The sequence below is a fragment of the Oncorhynchus gorbuscha genome, linkage group LG02, assembly GCF_021184085.1.
Source record: "Oncorhynchus gorbuscha isolate QuinsamMale2020 ecotype Even-year linkage group LG02, OgorEven_v1.0, whole genome shotgun sequence".
NCBI classification, from domain to species: Eukaryota; Metazoa; Chordata; class Actinopteri; order Salmoniformes; family Salmonidae; genus Oncorhynchus; species Oncorhynchus gorbuscha.
In genome coordinates, this window is record NC_060174.1 from 84978181 (window position 1) to 85002622 (window position 24442).

At 41.2% G+C, this 24442-nt stretch overlaps 1 pseudogene; it reads right to left on the bottom strand.

Moving 5' to 3' along the window:
* The window catches only part of LOC123990756, a 120068-nt pseudogene that overhangs the window by 85293 nt on the left and 10333 nt on the right, over positions 1-24442 (bottom strand).

The following is a 24442-nucleotide window of genomic DNA, read 5'->3' on the forward strand; positions in this document are numbered from 1 at the left end:
TACTTAGCTGAATAAAATAAAGGATATTTTCACTTTCCTGAGCACATATGAAGTGGCTATGTTGAGCATAAAAGAACATTTAAAACTGGTCCTATATGCTAGATTGAGATATTTGACAACTTTAGATATGAATGATACAAACCTTACATGCTGAACACACCGCGTGTGCCATTGCGCTCATGTTGATTTTGTCCACCCACATCAGACGCAATTAGAACATGCAGGTTGAAATATCAAAACGAACTCTGAACCAACTATATTAATTTGGGGACAGGTCGAAAAGCACTAAACATTTATGCCAATTTATCTAGCTAGCTTGATGTTGCCAGCTAATTTGTACTGGGATATAAACATTGGGTTGTTATTTTACCTGAAATGCACAAGGTCCTCTACTCCGACAATTAATTAACACTGATAAAAGGGTAAACCGAGTTTGTTTCCAGTAATCTCTCCTCCTTCAGGCTTCTTTGGACTTGATATGGGGGTTGGCAACGAACTTTAAGGTGCATTACCACCTCCAACTGGGCTGGAGTGTGGACCTCAGTTCATTCCTAAAAACCAAATGAGGAGATGAGAGAGGCGGGACTTGCAGCGTGTCAAGCATCACAAATAGAACCAAGTTCAATTTTAGCTGCTGGCTACGCAGACGCTCGTTTGGATGAAATGGTTGAATAACATGTGTAAAAGTATTTTGTAATGCGAGTGGTGTGGTCAGCATGTTAAAATGCCTTAGAAATCAAAAGATATATGGGCTGCATGATGTGACTATAGGCTACTGATTAGTGATGCACCGATATTACATTTTTGGCCCATACCGATATCCGATATTTTCATTGCCAAATAAAACGATAACAATAAGTGATATTTACAATTTTAGCGGCCTTTAATCATTCTAGTACAGTTAAATAGTAAAAACACACACACGGACACAGCGGACTAAGGCACTGCATCTCAATGCAAGAGGAGTCACTACAGTCCCTGGTTCGAATCCAAGCTGTATCACATCCGGCCGTGATTGGGAGTCCCATAGGGCGGCGCACAACTGGCCCAGCATCGTCCGGGTTTGGCAGTCATTGTAAATAAGAATTTTGTTGTTAACTGTCTTGCCTAGTTAAATAAAGGTTGCACACACACCAAAAAGTTATTTTGTTAGCATTTACATATGTCCCCATTACCAGTAAAACATCATCAAAACATATTTCTTTCACTTACTTGCTGTGCTGTTTCATTGTTCATTTGTTCAGTTGTTTCATTCTCAACCAGGATTTCTATGGAACGCCGTTAGTGTCTTTGCGTGTCAAAAAATATACTATTGCACACGTGTCAAATAAGCTTGTTGACCAATCAGGACCTGAATATGACTGAACGTCACATAATAATTTAACGCATTCATAAATGTTTTACGTAGTTATTACACATTGATTACACTATCACTCGTATTTCATATGCCACAATAATTCATCGATACGTATGCTATGATGCTGATAAAGTTGTCCCGAGCACCTACAGTGCTGGTCATAAAAAAGCTAGCCAGGTCATGGATGCAAACAATGTTCTTCCCCAATGACATTGCAAAATGTTTCAGTAGCTATAGTTAGCTAGCTACCTATATAGGTAGGTGTCATCATCTAAAATAACCCTAATATATAAGACAGTTTATTTTATCAATGGTGGTCAGACCATCTATATGAAGCTAGCCACAATAAGGATTAGCGACAATAGAGGACTTTGCGGTTAGCCTTCAGAATAAAAGTATGGCATAATTCTACTATTTGTTTTCATTTGCGTCACTGTCAATGACATACTTTCATTTTGAAGGCTAACTGCAAAGTCCACTATTGAGCCTAATCCTTATTGTAGCTAGTTTCACAACACATAACCCGGGCCTGTCGGGCCTAATCCTTATAATGTTAGCTTTAGACAACAGAGTTAAGTAGCTGGCTAGCTATTTATTTTCATTAACTGCAGTTCAATTTCAATAAGCGAACAACAAGTGGCAACCTAGCTAACTCACAAAGAGTCCTAAATCATTGCTAAGAATAGTGAAAATGACTACAGTTTCTACTGGTCATTGTTTCAGGCTGGTTGTATTGGTGCTAGCTAGGTACCAAGCTAAAGCTTGCTGCCCCAGAATATTGCGGTATTGGTATTGTAAACACATCGTTCGTGGCCGGTGTTTGCAGACTTTTTTGTACAGCTTTGCTGCTGACTATCTTTTTTGACACGCAAAGACCCAAACGGCATTCCATAGTATGTATGTCATGTAGCTAATAGCAGTGACACTATTACTTACTGTGGAACTCCGGCAGGGCAACATCTGAAAAATAGCGCACTTCATAGTGTGCACCGGTGCTCGACCAGTCGGCATAAGCCAACATCACCCACAACAGAGAACGGTTGATTGTCAAGTGCAATGAATTCAATTATCTTGGCTTTAATAGATTTCACCTTTGAGTTGTCTCGCTGAAATTTTGTTACTGTTTCAAATGACTGTTCTACTTGTTGATTGCTCGATCCACACAGCAGACATTATGGGCTAGTTTAGGAATGCTGTGTTGCACGTATAGCGCAAAATTTTATGTGGCGTCACCTCGCGTACCTACGATATATAGGTATGCACGTCAGCTTTGACATCAGCGCTAAACTAGACATCGGCCAATACCAATGTTGGCATTTTTAGCTAATAATCGGCTGATTCTGATATGTTCACCGATAAATCTGGACAACAAACTGTCGTTCTCAACTAACATCAAGGCGGTGGCCCGTTCCTGTAGGTTCATGCTCTACAACATCCGCAGAGTACGACCCTGCCTCACACAGGAAGCGGCGCAGGTCCTAATCCAGGCACTTGTCATCTCCCGTCTGGATTACTGCAACTCGCTGTTGGCTGGGCTCCCTGCCTGTGCCATTAAACCCCTACAACTCATCCAGAACGCCGCAGCCCGTCTAGTGTTCAACCTTCCCAAGTTCTCTCACGTCACCCCGCTCCTCCGCTCTCTCCACTGGCTTCCAGTTGAAGCTCGCATCCGCTACAAGACCATGGTGCTTGCCTACGGAGCTGTGAGGGGAACGGCACCTCAGTACCTCCAGGCTCTGATCAGGCCCTACACCCAAATAAGGGCACTGCGTTCATCCACCTCTGGCCTGCTCGCCTCCCTACCACTGAGGAAGTACAGTTCCCGCTCAGCTCAGTCAAAACTGTTCGCTGCTCTGGCTCCCCAATGGTGGAACAAATTCCCTCACGACGCCAGGACAGCGGAGTCAATCACCACCTTCCGGAGACACCTGAAACCCCACCTCTTTAAGGAATACCTAGGATAGGATAAAGTAATCCTTCTCACCCCCCTTAAAATATTTAGATGCACTATTGTAAAGTGGTTGTTCCACTGGATGTCATAAGGTGAATGCACCAATTTGTAAGTCGCTCTGGATAAGAGCGTCTGCTAAATGACTTAAATGTAAATGTAAATGTAAATCGTGCATCCCTACTACTGATGATTTGAGAAAGTGGCAAAAAAGCTTGTGCTCTGTTCCATGCCTCTGGCTGCACACACTGTTCTCTTATCAAGTGTCCACCCATTAGACTATTCTAAATATAATCTGGTGTTTACTAATATGCAACATTTCTTTTGATTTAGAATGGCCCATTATCAAATGAGCAGGAACAGGGACAAGATAAAATATCATCCATATGCACTTGAATAGTGAATGGAGGCGACGTACGAGCGGTTAGATTTTAGCTCATGTCGGCGGTTACTTCACCACACGACAGGTGATATTCTGGCCAAACCCTGTATGCTATGTACTCTCCAACCCTGTTCCTGCAGCTACCCAGTGCTTAATTTGGGAAACCAAGTGGAATCTGTTTGGGAACAATGACAGTAACGTGTTTCCACAAAGATACATTTAATAAAATGCTGAGAGCCCATCTCAATGTGCAAAGGAGAAAGGAATGAAGGAGAGAGGGGAGGAGATGGAAACGCACAGTGGTGAGATACTATGTAGCTCAAAGGTAATGTGTCAGCCCAATTATGAAAATACTGAATATTCCCTACTACTATGCTATTCAACATCAAATACAAATTCACTATAATTGTAGGCTAACTCAATTTGTTTAATTTAGGCTATGTACCAAAGATATCTTAAACCAGTATGTTTTTCTGCCATGTGTAATGTAGTAGGATATGTATTGTACAACGGTACAATCATTTTAATTCAGTTAATATTTTTATTTTGGGGGAGGCTTGGGATCATATATAGGCCTATGCTTATGCATAAGCTCTAATATGCAAATAGTTGTTTTGAATGAATCAGCTTTGAAAGCACTGTCCATTTCATTGCATTAGGCTTTGAAACAACATCCACAACCATGTTTTCCACTCAGTTTCAAACAGTTGTTGAACTTCTTTCTTCAAATTGATTAATCACCAAAAGCACATACTGTTTTGATAAGTGTTTGTGATTTTCGATAGCATTTGCATTGATTTCAGAGTGGTTAGAGACAATAAAGCCCTGAGTACCAGGTCTTTAGCAACCTAATGATAGTTAGCAAGTTGGGTACTACTAACAAATGTCCAGAGTGCATAGGAGGAGAGAACCATGACTCAGCAGTCACATAGGAATGTACTGCTGTCATGACTAGGGCTGTTGCTGTGACCGCTGGGAGTCATGAAGGTAGTCAAATTCCACATGACCATTTAGTCACAGCAATTAGGCTTCTCCAAGCTCTGATGTTGCTGATGGTCATTAGTAGCCTACCAAACTTGCTGTCTGGTACTCAGCACTCTATTCTCCCACTAATCACTCTGACATCAATGCAAATGTATACAAACATCTAATCAAACACTTCATGAGAGCTCATGTTGTGCAACATTTCTAGGTTATGCAATTGCACAAGAAAACAGAGTGATGGTCCACTAATAAAAAGAGGATCCCATCAGCTTTCTATAGGCTAGGCCTACTATATTTATTTCTCAACTTTCCTAATATTAAGCACATGGTCTTTACAACAGGAGTATAGCCTACCTGGGTGGCATGAAAATAAACCACAGGAAAAGCGTCCTCTATTCACTATTTAAGTGCATAGATGACATGTATTTTTTCCCGCTGCCCCTGTTTCTAGACAGGTGCATGAGAATTGTACATTCTAAATCAAAACAAAATTCACACATGTATTATTTAGTATATGTAAAGAGAAGATTATTTCAATAATAATCTGATGGGTGACAATATTAGCCTATCACTTGTGAATTATGCCCAGAAAAGAAAGTGCCTTTTTTGTGTGACTTCTTTGAATCAGTCGCACACCTCATGTAGCCCATAGGCCTATATGTTTGAATAAGGTTTGTATCACAACTAAAGTGGCCAAATAACTTCTTAAAATTAGGCACATTAATCCGCTTTACATAGGGTGTAGAGCCTAACTATAAGTAGCACCTGAGTTTAACCCTTTCATGCGTGAATTCCAAATATCTTTAACAGTCGTCCCAGTGAGTTTTTTTATGCACCTGATGCTAGAACGTTCTCTCCATTCCAGAATGTGATTGTTACGCTACAGTACATTTAATCCGCGCTGCCCTCAAACCAAGACAGCAGCCTGTTTTTACTTATAGGCGGTTTTCAACTTGTCGATTTTCTTACTAAGTTTTTATTTTCTAAGAACAGTTTGAATTGAGGTGTGTTCCGCCACCTCATTCATTCACATAAAAGTAGTTATTTTTTACTTTTGCGGGCAATACATTTTTTAGACATTTCTGACCCGGACAAAATTCCCCAAGCACTTCGCAATTGTTTGTGCGGTTCAAGTCTGCAGACATTTGCACATGTCCTGTCACGTGTTCACATTTTCCGTCTGTTGCCCGCATTGCAGTCATTGTTTTCATTACCAATAATAACTTTGGAAATGTATGCGTTTCTTAATACATTATAATAGTTTCTGTGTGTCGTTTCTACTGTAGCTCACTATGTATGGAGCATAGTACATTTGTGTATATTCTTTATAACCGCAGACACTTGAGGTAACGTCACTCATTTCATAACCTTTATGGTGTTATATTCAATCGTGCTTATGTAGCTAGCTATATTATTCTATTAGCTCTGTAAAACAATGGCAATTGCATCAGTATTAACTTGTGTTGTATTTTGAAGCTACCCTGGCCTTATGACTCCCAAGTGGCGCAGCGGTCTAAGGCACAGCATCTCAGTGCTAGAGGTGTCACTACAGACACCCTGGTACAAATCAAGGCTGCGTTTCTATCAAAGTAAGTGCCTTATTACGTTAATAGTGTCTGTATGTGATTTGCATGTTAACTGTACGTCCAATAACAAAAAATACCTTGTTCAGTAATCATCTCACCTATTAGTTGGCTATGTGGCCATTGACGGCAGCGGCGATCTGAAAAAAAAAAAAAAAAAAACACTTCGTTTTCCAAGTGCATTCCACAAAGCTGTTTATCATGTCCGCCTAATCCACTACCCCCATTATAGTCAAGCACACCGTCTGGTTTGATTTTTCTCTCTCCCGTCAGGTGTTCCACCTTCCCTGTGGCTGACATGGTTGCTGTATGGACAGTGGAGAGGACATGGACGTCTCGTTTGTCATGCCACTTTACTGCCAGCTGGTGACCGTTCTCCTGGAACTCCGCCTCTTCTCTCTGCATCTTCCGGTTCGACCTGACTGCGCGCCACAGGCCCCTGTGCTGTTGGAGAGCAGATTCTGGAAGCGTGTGGGACTGCCTTACCAATTGTCCACATACAAAGTGTGTCCCTTACTGAGATGAGGCGCCAGCATGGTCATCACCACGGACCCGGACACCCCAAGCCCCTCATAATGTTGGATGTCAGTGGTGGACCCTGTGTAGACTACAACGTCCTGGACAAATCCTGTCTTCATGTCGCACATGACAAAGAACTTGACCCCAAACCTGTGCGTTTTGGAGGGAATATATTGACGGAAGGGCAGCCTACCTTTCCTAAAATCAGGTGTCCATCAATGGAATGGTCCTTGTATGGCACAAAAACCACACCAAATGCTGATAAGAACATTTCTTATTTTGTATAACGGGTCATTTAGGATGGCAGTAGTATTGTTGACGACATGCAGGCATCGCAGCAGAACTAGGAAGCGGTCTTGAGAAAAGAGGGTGGCAAAGAAGGGAGTTGCAAACATAGGATCTCTGCTCCAGTATTCTCTTTGGGAGTTTTTCTTTACTATTCCCATGAGAAGGACTGTCACCAGGAAGGTATACATTTCACTAATTGTGGTTGTCACCCATTTAGTTTCCCCCTCACTCCTGGCTCCCTCTTCTCTTGTAGCTCCAAGGCATATTGATTGGTCTCCTCTACTACGTCTCCCACTAGCTCCTCTGTCAGAAACAACTTGAAGCACTCTGCCTCAGATGGAAATGGCAAGGGGTGTTGCACTCCAGACTGGGACTCATCAAAGCAAACAGCAGGGCCAGGAGGGGTGAAATGACCGGTGGCCTTCCAGCTACCACAGAACTCCTGTACTTCATCCACTGTTGGTCTGCCTCCATCACCACCAGCATCTTCAAAAGGGACCTGGGAATTTGTCAGTGGATAAGTAGTCCTCAGATTCAGGGTTCTCAATTGCTACAATGTTTGGGGGCAGCTCCTCACTGTCAGAATCTGATTCCTGACTTTTAGACTCATTGAGATTATTATTTTATTTTTTTAATCTCCAGAATTTCCGCATTTGTGAGTTGTCTCCTTTGAAAGACATTTCTAATGCTACAGCTTAGCTCACTAGCTACATACATAAACAACAACACTGAATGGCTCAGAGTGGGAGTGAGAGGTTACGTAATTGACTGGCGACTCGGCGACACTTGTATCAATAAATCACTACCAGAAAATGTTTTGTGTAGTAATTATTTATACATTTACTGTTTTCAATTACTGGTGACAAATCATACATTTAAATTCTTGCATAGACTGTAATGGGCACATATTATGTGTGTAAAATACTTTATTATAGGTTGTACTGATTATGATGAGCTAATTCCAGCTGGAGCCATGTTTGTTGACATACAATGCATTCTGGGTCAGACCAAAGATGTTATAACAAAATAACAAAATAATAACATGTTATAACAAAATTAGGTGAGTAAAGGTTCACTCATTTTTTGAGAACTTCCGGAAATGAATGGCGGGATGTGAACGATGGTAGACGACACACCCCCTTCAACATGCATACTATAAACAGACCAAACTCCTCTTGTCTTCTCTTATTATCTTTGGTTTCTGTGAGAAAAGTAAAGCATGGCAGCGTGCAAAAACTACCCATTGTCGGATTACTTTCGATTTCTAGAGTGTTTTGCGCAATTATCTCGATCAATGGTGAGCTCACCCGTGATTAATTATAAATAGTTATTCATATTAGCTAATTCATTTTGTAGTTTATGTCAGCTGAGAGTTACACGAATATGACCACTTGTGTTACGTCAATCTTTCCTCAGTTAGCGCTAGGACAAAAGTAGCCAGTTTGGACGATTGTGTTATGCTGTAGATATTTCTGTGAATGTCTGTACATTGCATCCAAAAATAAACTGCTCACATTATGGACATAACTTTGTAAGGACTGTGTTTGTGCAAAATGTTTCTGGAAAAAAAGTGTGGCCAGCTCAAATGCTGATTGTTGACTCATTCGAAACTGGCCGTTCTAAATAAGCGCTCTAATCACACCGGTGTGATCGTAGCTACAGGGACCACTGTAGAATGATCACACACCAGTGTGATGGTACATGTGAAAGGGTTAATGCATAATTGCATTTAAGGTCACTTTTGATAATGTAATTTTCCCGCTAATGGTACATTCGCGCTTATAGCCTACTGCCATGTGCACATTGCTGCTCTTATGTGAAGAAATAGCCTAATAATTTATCAATATTTTAAGCTAAAATGTTCTGATCAGTAATGTCAGCAACATTTTGGAAAAACTTTTTTTAAATGCTAGTGATAGTATTAATTTGGGATCTATAGCACCCCACAAGTGTCCCAGACTATGTTGGGAATATGTATTTATTGCACAGAATAGGTTGACTTTTGAACTATAGAGGATATGCTAGTGATGTTGATGTTCGTTAAGCCTACTCATCTTGTTGACTGACGAAAAGTAAATGTGGACAGTTCTTCCAATATGCACCTCGGAATTGGATAAGGACGCAGTTGCGTACCCGATGTGTCGGTCTTCACTTGTAGCCTGTGAGAAAGACCCCAGGAGCTTTGGATTGCACAGCACTCAGGGAGAAGGGCACAGCGCAGCCCTCCAGGCCGCAAAGGCATGGATTTTTTAGGGTGCATTATGACCACAAAGGGGATGCTGCCGTGAAATTCGAGGCATTATCAAGTGCTTGTCAAATTGTGAATGACAGACTATTGTAGTGTGTACAGCCTGCGCAAAAACAAAGCAGAGCTCATACCTTTCAAACTACTTTTTAAAAAATCATTAGAATCTCATCATGCAGCCTTACAATGTATTAAAAATCAAAACATATAGCCAACGTTTGTAGAACTAAAGTTACATTAATATCTCTAAATTAAGCATATAGGAGCACCTATTTCTGAGTTAACCGCTCACCACAGAATAGCCGCACACTCCCTCAAATCACTTGAATAAAATATTTATATGTTATTCAGCTTTGTTCAATTGTATTCTTCATACCATAAAATAATGCAATGAAATTCTAGGCGAATCTTGTCTGCTAAATTAACTAATGTAGCCCACAGCCATTTGGCATTGCCACATCAGGGCCTAACATAAAGAAAACTATGAGTATGCTATTATTTTCTTCTGAAATACATTTTCTTCAAATCATGCTTCTTAATACCCGTTTAAATTAAATAATGTATTTATTGTGAAGGTGTAGGATATATTACATGGATTTAATGTACTTGTTAAAATGTGTGGAAGCCAGCAGATGCTAAATGTGTTTATGTTAATTAACGGTCAATTACAGTGAGACCGACAGTTATTTACCTGACAATCACCGGGTGACAAAATTTTGTGACCACCACTGCCGAGTCATGACTGAGGACTGCCGGTGCGGAGGCAATACAGTCACCACAACAGCCCTATATGGGGTTTTAGCAAGGGCCAGAGTAAGTTTCCACCATATTTCTTCCACCAGTCCATTCATTTTGAGGGGGGAGTGAATGAGTGCGCACTTTGGGGAAAAGGAAATGAGCCCTTATGGTGCATATTAGCTGTCAAGTCAGAACGAGTTCACAAAAAAAGGAAAAAAAATACTGACTTGAAGCTGTCATCAAATCAAAGGGTGACTAGTTTGAAGAATCTCAAATACAAAATATATTTTGATTTGTTTTACACTTTTGTGGTTACTACATGATTTCATGTGTTATTTCATAGTTGGTGTCTTCACTATTATTCTACAATGTAGAAAATAGTAAAAATAAAGAAAAACCTTTGAATGAGTAGGTGTGTCCAAACGTTTGACTGTTAATGTAGGAGCACAAATCAAGTCCCTAAGCAAGAGAGTAATAGCCTCATTCTAAAATCAGTTGTTGATTTAACAGAAAGAATGACTGAGCAGCATGTTACGGCTGAACTTTACAACACTAGCCAGGACAAATAAGATTAGTGAGAGATGAAATGGGATGATTTTCCACTGAACGACTCTCACTATGCATCGAAACACACACACAGGAGAGGGTAAAGCCGCATTAACCACCATCCATTCTGAACATCCCCCAAGGGAATTCCCATTCTCCTCACGCAGTCACTCTACCAGGTGGAGAGAAGCCGACGACCTTGCAGCTTGCTGATAAAACCATGTCGACCCAGCTCTCTCTCACACACACACCAGCAACCAACAAACATCTTATGCAGGCAAGACCACCAGTCACCTCTACAACATGCATGAATTCACACCGGATGACTCAAACACACACAAAAACAGCACACAAAAATCTCACCACAAGAGCACAGGAGGTATGCTTGTCTAAGTGAGGTCTACTGTATATTTCTTATTTTTAGTCAAAACAGATCCCCTAACATAAGTTGCTGCAGGCTAACCTACTCCTCCATGCAGAACCCCAACTACCCCATCTTACTCTCCCACTCTCTTGGTCTACCCCTCTTCTCTGTTGATGTTCAGTTCGACAAGCAGAGTATTAGCTCGCAGCTTCCCTCAGGCCAACCTCACAATCAAGAGGAAGAAAGAGATCATCATGAAGAACTTCTTTTGATAACCATTATAGACTTAATTTCCCACGAATAATACATTTTCATTGTGTGAAAACATCTGTCTGGTTTAATATTGGCATTAATATTAATAGATTAAATCCCCAGCCAAAATGTCAGTAAAACACGTGCAAAGCATGCAAGACTGTATACGAGTGAATCCTCAGGAAACCAGAACAAAAAAAAACACCATGATTTGGAGGGAATTTCACAAAATGTAATCTATAGAATGTTAATTTGGAGGAAAATTTAACATTTTGTATCTAACAGCATAATTGAGAACTAATAAAAGTATGCATATTTATGACATTTTGGCCTTACCCAGGTCTCCTTTAAGGATACATAATATTTAATCTATAGGTGCTACAAAGCAAAAATTGTGTCATATGAAGCTTTACGGCTTGCTCTGTAACATGAGTAGTATTTTGATACATATATTTGTTTTACATTAATTTCTGAATATTGAAAGACAAACATGAACATTGAAAATACAGCATTTTGATTTGGCATGTTTCAAAAAAAATAATGAACACGCCCCCCTCAGAGAGAGCGAGACACACAGCTGCATGTGAACTCACATTTTTCAACATGCTTTTTACAAAATGATAGATTTGGAGTTAGATAAACTTGGATTTTTCAGCAGGTACATATGCAAGATGCTACCCTCCACATCATGGCCTTCACTCTAGATCAAAACTCCAAACCTATAACCTAATTTTGACCAAAATAAACCGGAGAGATTACTGCTTCCAAGGTTCCTTTTCCAAGCAATACGGAGGGTGCTCTGGCAAACAAACAGCTGAGACCTGAGGACACCATCCAATCTGGAACTGAGTGAGTAGTGTTTGGTCTGATGCCATTTTGAAATTCAAGAAGAAAATGAAAAATAAATGCTATATTTTAATGGGGACTGAACACTGAGTTAACCTAGCGGAAACCCTCGACAACATTCCGCTGAAAAGGCAGCGCGCAAAAGTCCAAAATATTTTTTAGAAATATGTAACTTTCACACATTAACAAGTCCAATACAGCAAATGAAAGATCAACTTCTTGTTAATCTACCCATCGTATCCGATTTAAAAAATGCTTTACAGCGAAAGCACAACATATGATTATAATAGATCACCGCCAAGTCAAAAAAACACAGCCATTTTTCCAGCCAAAGATAGGAGTCACAAAAAGCAGAAATAGATCAACTGAATCACTAACCTTTGATGATCTTCATCAGATGACACTCATAGGACATCATGTTACACAATACATGTATATTTTGTTCGATAACGTGCATATTTATATCCAAAAATCTCAGTTTACATTGGCGCGTTACGTCACCCCGCTCCTCCGCTCTCTCCACTGGCTTCCAGTTGAAGCTCGCATCCGTTACAAGACCATGGTGCTTGCCTACGGAGCTGTGAGGGGAACGGCACCTCAGTACCTCCAGGCTCTGATCAGGCCCTACACCCAAATAAGGGCACCACCTCTGGCCTGCTCGCCTCCCTACCACTGAGGAAGTACAGTTCCCGCTCAGCTCAGTCAAAACTGTTCGCCTGCCATATGAGTTCTGTTATACTCACAGGTCATTGGAAAAACGAATGTCCAGTTCTCAGGGCTAGGGGTAAATTCAGTATGTGTGCTTACGTTAAATCTAAGCCTACGGCGTTAGCTGCGCCTGTTCCACATCAGTTCACTCCTGACACATTGTCTCATGCCCAGGGCCATGTGAAAGTTACTATAAATTACTATAAAAATCTAACTTTCATGAAATCACACATGTAAGATACCAAATTAAAGCTACACGTGTTGTGAATCCAGCCAACAAGTCAGATTTCAAAAAGGCTTTTTCGGGGGAAAGCAAATAATGCTATTATCTGAGGATAGCACCTCCATAAACAAAAGAGGGAGAACATTTCAACCCTGCAGGCGCGACACAAAACGCAGAAATAAAAATATATAAATCATGCCTTACCTTTGACGAGCTTCATCTGTTGGCACTCCAATATGTCCCATAAACATCAGAAATGGTCCTTTTGTTCGATTAATTCCGTCCATATATATCCAAAATGTTCATTTATTTCGCGCGTTTGATCCAGAAAAACACCGGTTCCAACTTGCGCAACGTGACTACAAAATATCTCAAAAGTTACCTGTAAACTTTGCCAAAACATTTCAAACTACTTTTGTAATACAACTTTAGGTCTTTTTTAAAGAGAACATTTATCTTTGTTCAATACAGGAAGAAAACAAACTGAAGCATGCTTTCTGGTCATGCGCCTCTATCAAACAGTACACATGAAGTGACCCTCGTTCAAGATGGCCGTACTTCTTCATTACACAAAGGAATAACCTCAACCAATTTCTAAAGAATGATGGCATCCAGTGGAAGCGGTAGGAACTGCAAGCAAGTCCCTTAGAAATCTGGATTCCCAATGAAAATTCATCGAAAAGAGGGTGACCTCAAAAAAGAAAAAATCTGATTGGTTTGTTAAAGGGCTATTGGCAGGTGCCACTGATGAGTAGGGCACGTGAAATCTCTGCCTTTATTACACCCTCTGGTCTGTACTTGTATTTGGTTGTGAGTTTCGGCCACTTTTCAGCGACTTATGAAAAGGGTTGTCTCTGGTCTGACCGGGTGCGGTGCTTATCTGGACGATGTAGTGATATATGCAGATACTTGGGAGGAACATCTGTCCCGTATTCAAGCCTTGTTCGACCGACGAGCTGCGGGTCGCCTCACAATCAATCTGGCTAAATGGAAAGGTGGTTGTGCAGGGTGAAGTGCGTCCTGTTTGGGCTAAAGTGGTAGCTATTGATTCTTTTCCACCACCAACTACTAAAAATGAACTGATGCGTTTCTTGGGAATGATTGGTTAGTATTGTAGTTTTTGTAGGAACTACTCTACTGTGGTCGCTCCCTTGACAGATTTGCTGAAAGCTAAGGCTGTTTACGTATGGTCTTCTCGTTGTCAACAGGCTTTTGAAGATGCAAAGAGCTTGCTTACCTCAACTCCGGTGCTGGCTGCTCCTCGCGTGGATTTGTCATTTATCTTGCAGGTGGATACTAGTCATGTGGGGGCAGGTGCAGTTTTGCTGCAAGCAGATGTGTCTGGGGTTGAGAGGCCTGTTAATGGTTAAACTTTTTGGAAAATAAATGATCAGTTGAACTACTCAGTCATTGAAAAACACAAGTCGTGGTTTTGTCTCACCATGGGTGATGGTCGGATTCATGGTTATAGTTGAAGGAATGAGCGTTACACCAAGGCCTGTACTCTGGAGCGGGATCGATTTGGAGGTGGAGGGTCCGTCATGGTCTGGGGCGGTGTGTCAAAGCATCATCATCGGACTGAGCTTGTTGTCATTGCAGGCAATCTCAACACTGTGCGTTACAGGGAAGACATTCTCCTCCCTCATGTGGTACTCTTCCTGCAGGCTCATCCTGACATGACCCTCCAGCATGACAATGCCACCAGCCATACTGCTCGTTCTGTGCGTGATTCCCTGCAAGACAGGAATGCCAGTGTTCTGCCATGGCCAGCGAAGAGCCCGGATCTCAATCCCATTGAGCACGTCTGGGACCTGTTGGATCGGAGGGTGAGGGCTAGGGCCATTTCCCCCAGAAATGTCCGGGAACTTGCAGGTGCCTTGGTGGAAGAGTGGGGTAACATATCACAGCAAGAACGGGCAAATCTGGTACAGTCCATGAGGAGATGCACTGCAGTACTTAATGCAGCTTGTGGCCACACCAGATACTGACTGTTACTTTTAATTTTGACCCCCTCTTTGTTCAGGTACACATTATTCCATTTATGTTAGTCACATGTCTGTGGAACTTGTTCAGTTTGTGTCTCAGTTGTTGAATCTTATGTTCATGCAAATATTTACACATGTTAAGTTTGCTGAAAATAAACACAGTTGACAGCGAAGACCTTTCTTTAGGTCAACAATCCCAAGGAACTCCCAAGGAATATTCTTTGTATTATATTATACACAGCCACGGAGGCTATTTACTGTGCTTTGATGACCGAAGAGCTTGTGTTGACTAGTTTATAAAAAGTGTCCATCTGACTGAATAAAGTCAATGTCCTATATCCCTTTGCTATTCATAAATCATACAACATAGTTATGTCAATGGTATCACATCCGAACATGTAAACCAAAGATCTTGTTTGCTTTTTGGCAATTATATGCAGACAAATTATGAAAACATTCTATGAATATGTTGAATCCTCACTGCAGGCACAATAGGTAGTGGATAGAGAGAGCCTCATTCTGGTCCAAAATATGATAACAGATTGAAGGTCATAAAAGCTAATGTCATGATACTTATATGGTATTCTGAAAGAAATTGATATATGCCTACTGATTTGATTAAAGTATTGACAATGGAGAAGTCAACTGATGCATTCTGTGTAGCAAAGCCCATGTTTAACACCTGCTTCATTCTTCAATCATACTTCTAGGTCTATTCATTGGCACCTGACTTCGTATAAAATGTGGGGGTGCACAATCTGAACTGGGAATCCTCCCTCTGAAAATGTTTGCATTTAAAAAACATTTTCCTGCAATTCTAAATAGTTTCCCAACAGAGAATCCAAGTTAACTTGACAGAACACAACCTTTTTTCTTAAGTTTTTGTAACAAACTAAATTGAGTAGACTAGATATAGTTTGCCACAATAAATTAAATTGAAAGAGTAGATTAGTAATCTAGTCAGAAAAACTAGTCTAATATACCGCCTTTCCTCAAAGTCCCACCCACAGTGATTGGCTGACAAGCCAAACTTTTAAAAAGATAGTTCACTGAAATGACATTATTTCCTTACCCTAAGTGTCATAGCAGAGCCAATAAAATGCAGCACTTGAAAAACAAACATTGTGGCAATTCATATCTTGCAGTAAAACCATAATCTCAAGAGATGACAAGTTGAATTTTAAATAAAGGCTCTTACATAAAATAGTTCTGATTATATAGGCCTAGAAGATATCGAAAACCACCACCACACTAAATTAAGTAATGGTCTTTCTACTCAATACAACAACTACTTTTACCAATATGGGAGGCAAAGCCATTAAACTATTCAATAATTTAGCTGTGTATTTAGGATGGAACGCCCCACCCCCCTCGCCGGGGGCTACTCCATGTACGGAAAACACTGTACTGTGAGGGCATCATGCTGGACACTGTGCCTATCAGGATTTAGCCAGAGGGGCTCAGGCCTGGTCTCCTCTGTGACGGCAGAGCCAGTCTCACGCTCTCCCTCACATGGTTGGCCGACTTACTGCACTGCTCAAAGCCCCTCAGCTAAACCTACATCTCCCCATCTCACAAACAGGTCCAAATAGATCCTTAAGTCAATATTAAAACGTACTGTGACAACATGAAACTGGTGGTATCAGGCACACAACGGGGACAAGGGTACAGGTTGAATATGGGTCATTCAGAATATTACACATCATTCATAGCATGTCCATTTCAAGTGCATGTTTGAACTACTAGACACAATGAGGATGTTTCAGAATCAGAATATTTAGGAAAGTCAGCTGGCTCACTTGTTGACCCTGCCTGCTTTGCGAAGTCTACCCCATCTGTCCAATGCATTTCCGTGAGGGAAAATAGTCTTTGGAATCATATGGTATCATGTAAACATTATCATAAGGCCTCAGTTTTTTGCTTGGAGGGAGGGGGTGAAAGGGCAGTTGGGAAGACTAGAGCCGGGACAATACCAGTATCGAGTCACTCGTTAGTATCATGGCAAGGAAACAAAACACCAAGCGGGTTTAACTTATTTAGGAAAATTACCCAAATGTTGGAAACAAATATCATTGTCATCCAGTCACATGCATTTATTTTCTAAGCTATAGCACACCATATTTCACAAAAAAACTGCTTTTTAAAAAAGACCAAAGAGTTGCCATGGAAAATATATTACGACACTTGTACCGTCACTGCCCTAGTGGAGACACAGAATAAAGCTTAAAAACAGTAAAAACTACAGTCCACCACCCGTTTTGTTTTAATTTCTCACCTACAGTAGCTCTCCACAACCAACAGCCTGCCCAGTCCCAGTGAAATACAAGTGTGTGTGCGCACGCGTGCAGGCACAAGTGAGGAGGTTGTAAGTGAACTCACTGGATTCAGTTGATGGGGACTATTTTCTCCTGGAGTTGGGATAGCATGCGCTCTCCTCGGAGGGCAGCAGGACGAGCAGAGCCTCTCCTCCCTCCTTATATCTAATATATAATAATAATAATAATATATGCCATTTAGCGGACGGCGAAAGTCATGTGTGCATACATTCTACGTAGGGTGGTCCCGGGATTTAAAATAAAATAAAATTTTAAAATAAAATAAAATTGTATGTCCTAAATTTATAAATAAGTTAATTGGTCAATAGCTCAGAGGAGTGGGTGTAATAACATATGATGAACAAAAATATAACACAACATGGAACAATTTCAAAGATTTTACAGTTACAGCTCATATAAGAAAATCAGTCAATTGATATGAATTCAGTAGGATTGGACATGGATTTCACATGATTGGTGTGGTAGCAGAATCAGAATTAGTTAGGTAACATTGATAAATAAGATGTTTTATTTACATAATAATGCTTATGTGAGTTATTTGTCATTAGGATGTCTTCTTTTATATAATACTGTTGGCAGTTTGCGGTTATCCCTTCTCTGCTAGGGCTTAGTCACTAGGGGCCCAGAGAGGGGAGAGGTCAGGCTTGTCTTCATATGTCAATGTATCTGTTAAACCATGTGATGCTATGAAGAATATCAGAAGGGGAGGAGGACAGAATGGAGGCTTGTCTTCTTATGGGAATGTGTCTGTAACTATTGTATGTCCCCTCTGACGTTGCCCTTATCTTGATTTAGTATATGACCTAAGAGGCTCACTGTCTTTTCTGATCTTGTCCAGGAGGGGGTGTATTTGATATGGGGGTATCTAGAATTGACAATTGATATATGCCATTGGATGAGGTAATGGTTTGGTACTATGTTGTACCAAGAAGGAGATAAGAACTTCGTTTAGGAGACCAAACTGAAGGATAATTTATAGCTAATGCTATCTGGCTATGGGATACTCCTCTTTCAAGTCAAAGGTTCTTTGTGAACTGTTCCTGAGATCTGTTTCTCGTCATGTGAGTTGAGATGGGTGTGTCTTGGCTATAAATGATACTAACAACTGTTTTGTAAGCACTCTCAGAGAATTAATTTATAGACACTGAATTGATCTGAGAGTCACAGGGCTATGGTGAAGCTCACATATAATTAAAATATGAAGTTTATGTATAACTTTGACTGGTGTGTGGTTTGCTCTCTCAATGTTTAGTAATACAGGAAATTACCACGACACTGGGCAGGGGTGCAGTCATAGGTCCACCCACTGGGGAGCCAGGCCCAGCCAAACAGAATGCATTTTTCCCCAACAAAAGGACTTTATTACAGACTGAAATAATCCTCAGCACCCCACCCTCCCCTTAGACAATCCCGCAGGTGAAGAAGCCGGATGTGGAGGTCCTGGGCTAGCGTGGTTACACATGGTCTGCGGTTGAGGCCGGTTAGACCTACTGCCAAATTCTCTAAAACAACGTAGCTTATGGTAGAGAAAATGGTGGACATTTCTGCAGTCAGCATGCCAATTGCACGCTCCCCTCAAAACTAGAGACATCTGTAACATTGTGTTGTGTGACAAAACTGCACATTTTAAAGTGACCTTTTACTGTCCCCAGCACAAGGTGCACCTGTGTAATGATCATACTGTATAAATCAGCTTCTTGATATGCCACACCTGTCAGGTGGATGGATTATCTTGCCAAAGAAGAAATGCTCACTAATAAGGATGTACGGAAGAGTGTGCACAATATTTGAGAGATTTTTTATTTCAGCTGTAAAAGGATACTGCTCAACCACAAATGCATACATAACTTCTACAATCTGCTACATTTGAACAGTTAATGGTACACCTCTTATGATCATAATTGACTTGTTTTCATCATGGGTTTCATAAAGAAATCCTTCATGATTACAGGAGGGTTATGGTTTTGTGACCAAGTCAGAGACTCAGAGGGAGAGAGATGGGTTGCAAGACAAAGGTGGCGGAGTGAGAGCTACATTCTTCAGCTCAGCAAGAAGAAGTGTGAAATACATGCAGAGTCAGAATTTGAGGACAGAAAGAGAGATAAACAGACAGACTGAAACAAATCTGTAGAGGCTGAGCTGATGCTACATTGGCAGTTGCTACAACTCTCTTTGCAACACTGCACATTATTTCAAAATACCAGGCAGCTAGTGTGGTGTTCCCAGCTTTCGGCAAGGGTGTTCTCAAGGCAAGCTTAAGTCGATCAAGTGTGGAACGGAAGTCCCCATTTGAGGCGTTCCTGCAATTTGAGGCGTTCCACACCATTTAAGGCGAAGGACACTGTCTACCGGTCGTACCCGCCTCCCACGTGCTAGCTCACATTGCCCCCGCCTCATGCTTGCTGTGTACCGGAGAAAATCGTGCCAGACAGGTGGGGGCGAAGGATAGTTATCTAGCTAGCACACACTGTCATCCCAGCCTCCTGTGTGCAGGAGTCCTCCTTAGAAGTAGGTGGCTAAGCTAGCACACAGTGTCATTCGCTCCCGCCTATTTAACTAGGCAAGTCAGTTAAGAACAAATTCTTATTTACAATGATGGCCTACCAGGGAACAGTGGGTTAACTGCCTTGTTCAGGGGCAGAACGACAGATTTTTACCTTGTCAGTTCAGAGATTCAATCCAGAAAGCTTTCGGTTACTGGCTCAACGCTCTAACCACTAGGCTACCTGTGGGCATTCCTGCATATGCAGGAACCCCGGTTTATAATTCTATTGGTCAATTTTTAAGTTAGGACAACTAGAAGTTTAAAAAGAGGGGTTGCTGCAGGTGTAGGAATGCCCTAAAATGCGGATCACAAGTGAACCATTCTCTAGTCCGTAGCCGAAGTTCATGCCCCTTTGTCGGTGATTGGTCTACAGTAAAGATTCTTCAATTAAGTGTTTGTCATTCAACGAGATAATTTTTTTAATGCACATTTGTTAACTTGAGAAATACTATACCAAAGAAAATTAGTTAGATGTAAAATTGGACGACTAAGATCTCCTGTGCAAAAATCGCAAAATGACATTTCTTGAGTCATCTTAGATTAATTCTTAATATTTTGAATTAGAGTACACTGGCTATAGCGACTCAAAATGGACAAACAGTACTATTACCGCTTCTTTTAAGGGAGGTGCCAGTCGAACTGAATCATGCTGACACCTACTCCAACAGCAGCAGCATGCTGCAAAGACCCCAATCAAATGCAAATGTCTGATCGCAGTAAGCCTAGAAAGTATTCCCCTTCCATCCTGTTAGTTCACACAAAAGAACCGACAAACAAGAGTTTTACCAAGGGGTATGGCATCTCAGAAGCTTCAAATTGTGACATTCGGAGCCCAGAGGTTTAAACAGCTCACTCAACAGACTGCTGAACTAACTGCAATACACACTGTAGCAGTGCAGTGGCTCGAAGCACATACTGACTGCTTAAGACATGCGTACATTGTTGCTGTCATTAAGTGTGTGTCTTTGACACAGCTGCACAGAGCTCCAAATAGGTCATGTCTGTCTTAGACACACACTCACTCTTACACCAATACTCACTCTTTTTCACAAAAAATACTGCTGCAACTCCCAGGTGCTATTGGAGTGCGATTACACACACACCCATGAGTCAGCACTGCAGCTGGGCAAACTGCTATGGTACCAACTCAACATTGTAATAACAGTGAACAATACCAAACCAGAACAGCATCATGTGTCACCTACAGTACAGTAGGTACCACTGGATTCTGGAGCGTTGGAACATATTTGAAAGCCAGTCGGTGTTAACACTCGAGGTTATAATGTGCAAACTGTAGGCCACAGGGAGAGGTGGTGTGAGAGGTGGTGTGAGAGATGGTGTGAGAGGTGGACCATACAACACTGCCATCTGGTGAGTAGGTCAACTATTGTAATATGTGATGATAGGATAATGGATTGTCTATCAGAAGGAACTTAACTGTTGCACTCTATACAATAATTGTAATGGTGTCTTGTGGGCACATTTGTGCAAATGGCAGTGTCCCTGTAAGATTCAGCACTTCACTGTGATAACTTCACTTTAAAACTACTGTCGGAAAAACGCAATTTGTTGGAATAATATTTTCCCGAAAGTTTACCAAGTTTCAATAGAGGAAAAATTTATTTATTAGACTGCCAGGAAATATCATAGAAATAGGAAGTGCCAATTTAAAGCATTTAAAACCAAGATAGGGTCACGATGACAGGGTTCTCCGAAAATAAGATGGGTGCAGCGCAACTATGTAAAGATTTCAGAGCAAATGAAACTGATATTTAGTAATGATAAGAGTAACTATCTTTGATCGCCAATGATGTTGTTGTGAATTGTGAAACAGGCCATTCATAAATTCAGAGTGTTATGTTTCTCAATTCAGCAGTAGGCTCTCAACACAGAGAGCTAAGGACACAACCCGAAAACAGCATTGTCGAATCATACGAACTTTGTAACGGTGGTCAAACACAAAAGTCAAATCACCAAAGATGCTAAGCTTGTTAGATATTCCGTCATTAGTTCTAGGTTATCTCCTATATTTGGCAAATTCGAGTTTATGATTATACAGATAGCAGATCAGCTCATAGATGACTGGGAGATATAGTTTAAATAAAAGGCCTCTTAACGGGACCAACATTTCAAAAAAATATGCATATCTACTCTCACAGTTTGTTGATGTCACATTCTCTACCGAAGCTCTCGTATGGGCAACAAGAACAAGACAGCACAGAGAAGCAGGGGAAATGTTAGAGCAGTATTTTGACATGCAAAGGCAAGAGACCTGCTTTAATTATGCAACCTATGAAGTACAGAATAAACTTAGCAATTTGAATGCGAGACAGGAGTCATTTTGGGTTTCAGTGGGATTGGGACTGGATAGGAAAATAGCCTAGGCTCTAGTAGAGGAGAAGATATCATTTTCCATTATGCCACTGAGTTGTAAATGGACAGAGATGCCTATGTAGTGAATTGTGCATGGTTTCAAGTTTTAGTCGTATGTACGGTATACGCATATTCAGTGCATTCGGGAAGTATATGGACCCCTTCCCCTTTTCTACATTTTGTTACGTTGTAGCCTTGTTCTAAAATGGATGAAATTATTATATCCTCATCAATACCCCATAATGACAAAGCATAAACAGGTGTTCAGAAATTTTAGCAACTGTAGAAAAAAATGTATTCAGACCCTTTGCAATGAGACTCAAAATTGAGCTCAGGTGCATCTTGTTTCCATTGATTATTCTTGAGATGTTTCGACAACTTGATTGGAGTCCGCCTGTGGTAAATTTAACTAATTGGACATGACTTGGAAAGGCACACACCTGTCTATATAAAGGTCCCACAGTTGACAGTGCATGTCGAGGAAAAAACCAAGGCACAAGTTCAAAAGAATTGTCCTTAGAGCTCCATGTCAGGATTGTGTCGAGGCACAGATCTGGGGAAGGGTACAAAAACATTTCTGCAGCATTGAAGGTCCCCTCCATTGTTCTTAAATGGAACAAGTTTAGAACCACCAAGATTGGCTGCCCGGCCAAACTGAGCAATCGGGGGAGAAGGGCCTTGGTCAGGGAGGTGACCAACAACCCGATTAGAGCTCTGTCAGAGCTCTAGAGTTCCTCTGTGGAGATGGAAGAACCTTCCAGAAGGAAAAGCATCTCTGTAGCACTCCACCAATCAAGCCTTTATGGTAGTGGCCAGATGAAAGCCATTCCTCAATAAAAGGCACATGTAAGCCCGCTTGGAGTTTGCCAAATGGAACCTATGGACTATGACAATGAGAAACAAGACTCTTTGGTCTGATGAAACCAAGATTAATCTCAGATATCTCAATTCTTATTAGGCAAAAATTTGCCAATGCCCTTCATGTGATCAGGTTCTTCTACGGGCTTGTAATCTCAGCTCCGAAGTAAGGAGGGGGAAAAACCATTTTAGAATAAGGCTGTAACGCAACATGTGGAAAACGTCAAGTGGTCTGAAAACTTTAGGAATGCACTGTACATCATCCAATGAAATACTTACTTGCAGGTTCCTTCTCGACAATGCAACAATTAGAAATAGTAAAAAATAATATGAACATAAAGTCAATGGCAGTAGAACAGAATACATCTTTTAGCAGATGTACAATACAGGAAGGCACAATTTATAGGCCTATCAAATGTGACTGTTTGAAGAGTCAATGACAGGTCAAAGAGGCACATCTTTTATTGGCTATACTGTAGGGGTTTCCTGTAGGGTTTATGAACTGCATTTGTGTTGCGTGTACAGTACAGAAGTGTCAATTGTGCGTGTGCTTTTACTTTGTGTGAAGTAAATACTTTAGGCTAAAGGCTTCCATGCAACAACCTGGTTAGATAATGTGGCAGAATATTTTTATTTGCTAATCTGATGCTGCACATGTGCATTTTATGGAATTGCATTAGTGCCGACATTGGGGTAAAATGTTGTAATTTCACAGGTCTTGTCATAAACTTTTATCGAAAATATAAAGAGTCTGCCCGGGACCCCAGTTACCCATGTTAATCCCTAATATGCACATTTTCATTCATATACAATGAAAACATGCCCTTCAAGGAGATGGTGCATAGACTTTGATTCCAGGTAAGGCTAGAGAGGGGTTATTACCTGGCGGTTCGTCCCACTCTGTGGATGTGTGTGTTGGCGTCCTCTGGACAGTGAAAATGCAACACCCAGTTCACAGCAGGGAAGTCTGCAAAGTGGGGGGGACGTAACAATTACTCACCACCAGCCGTGAAGAACCTGCTGCCTTGTATCAGAACAGTAAATATTTTTCATTTTAGGGGCAGCATTTGAACTGTGCCCAAAAACGGTATCTCTGTCCCTACTGACTAAGAACATCGAGCCAGTCTGTAGACTAGACTGCTGAAGTGTTAGCATTACCTAGGCCTCTGGCTGCAATGTCTGTGGCGAAGAGCACAGCGTTCTTCTTCTTGATGAAATCGTTGTAGACCTCCACCCTCTTCATCTGCCGTTGCTTCCCATGCAGGGCCAGGATGGGCATGCCCGGACGCAGCCGGCAGAAGACCCGCAACAGGTTTGCAGCTCAGACTACAACTAGACCATGAAGCTATAATAAGCCAAATG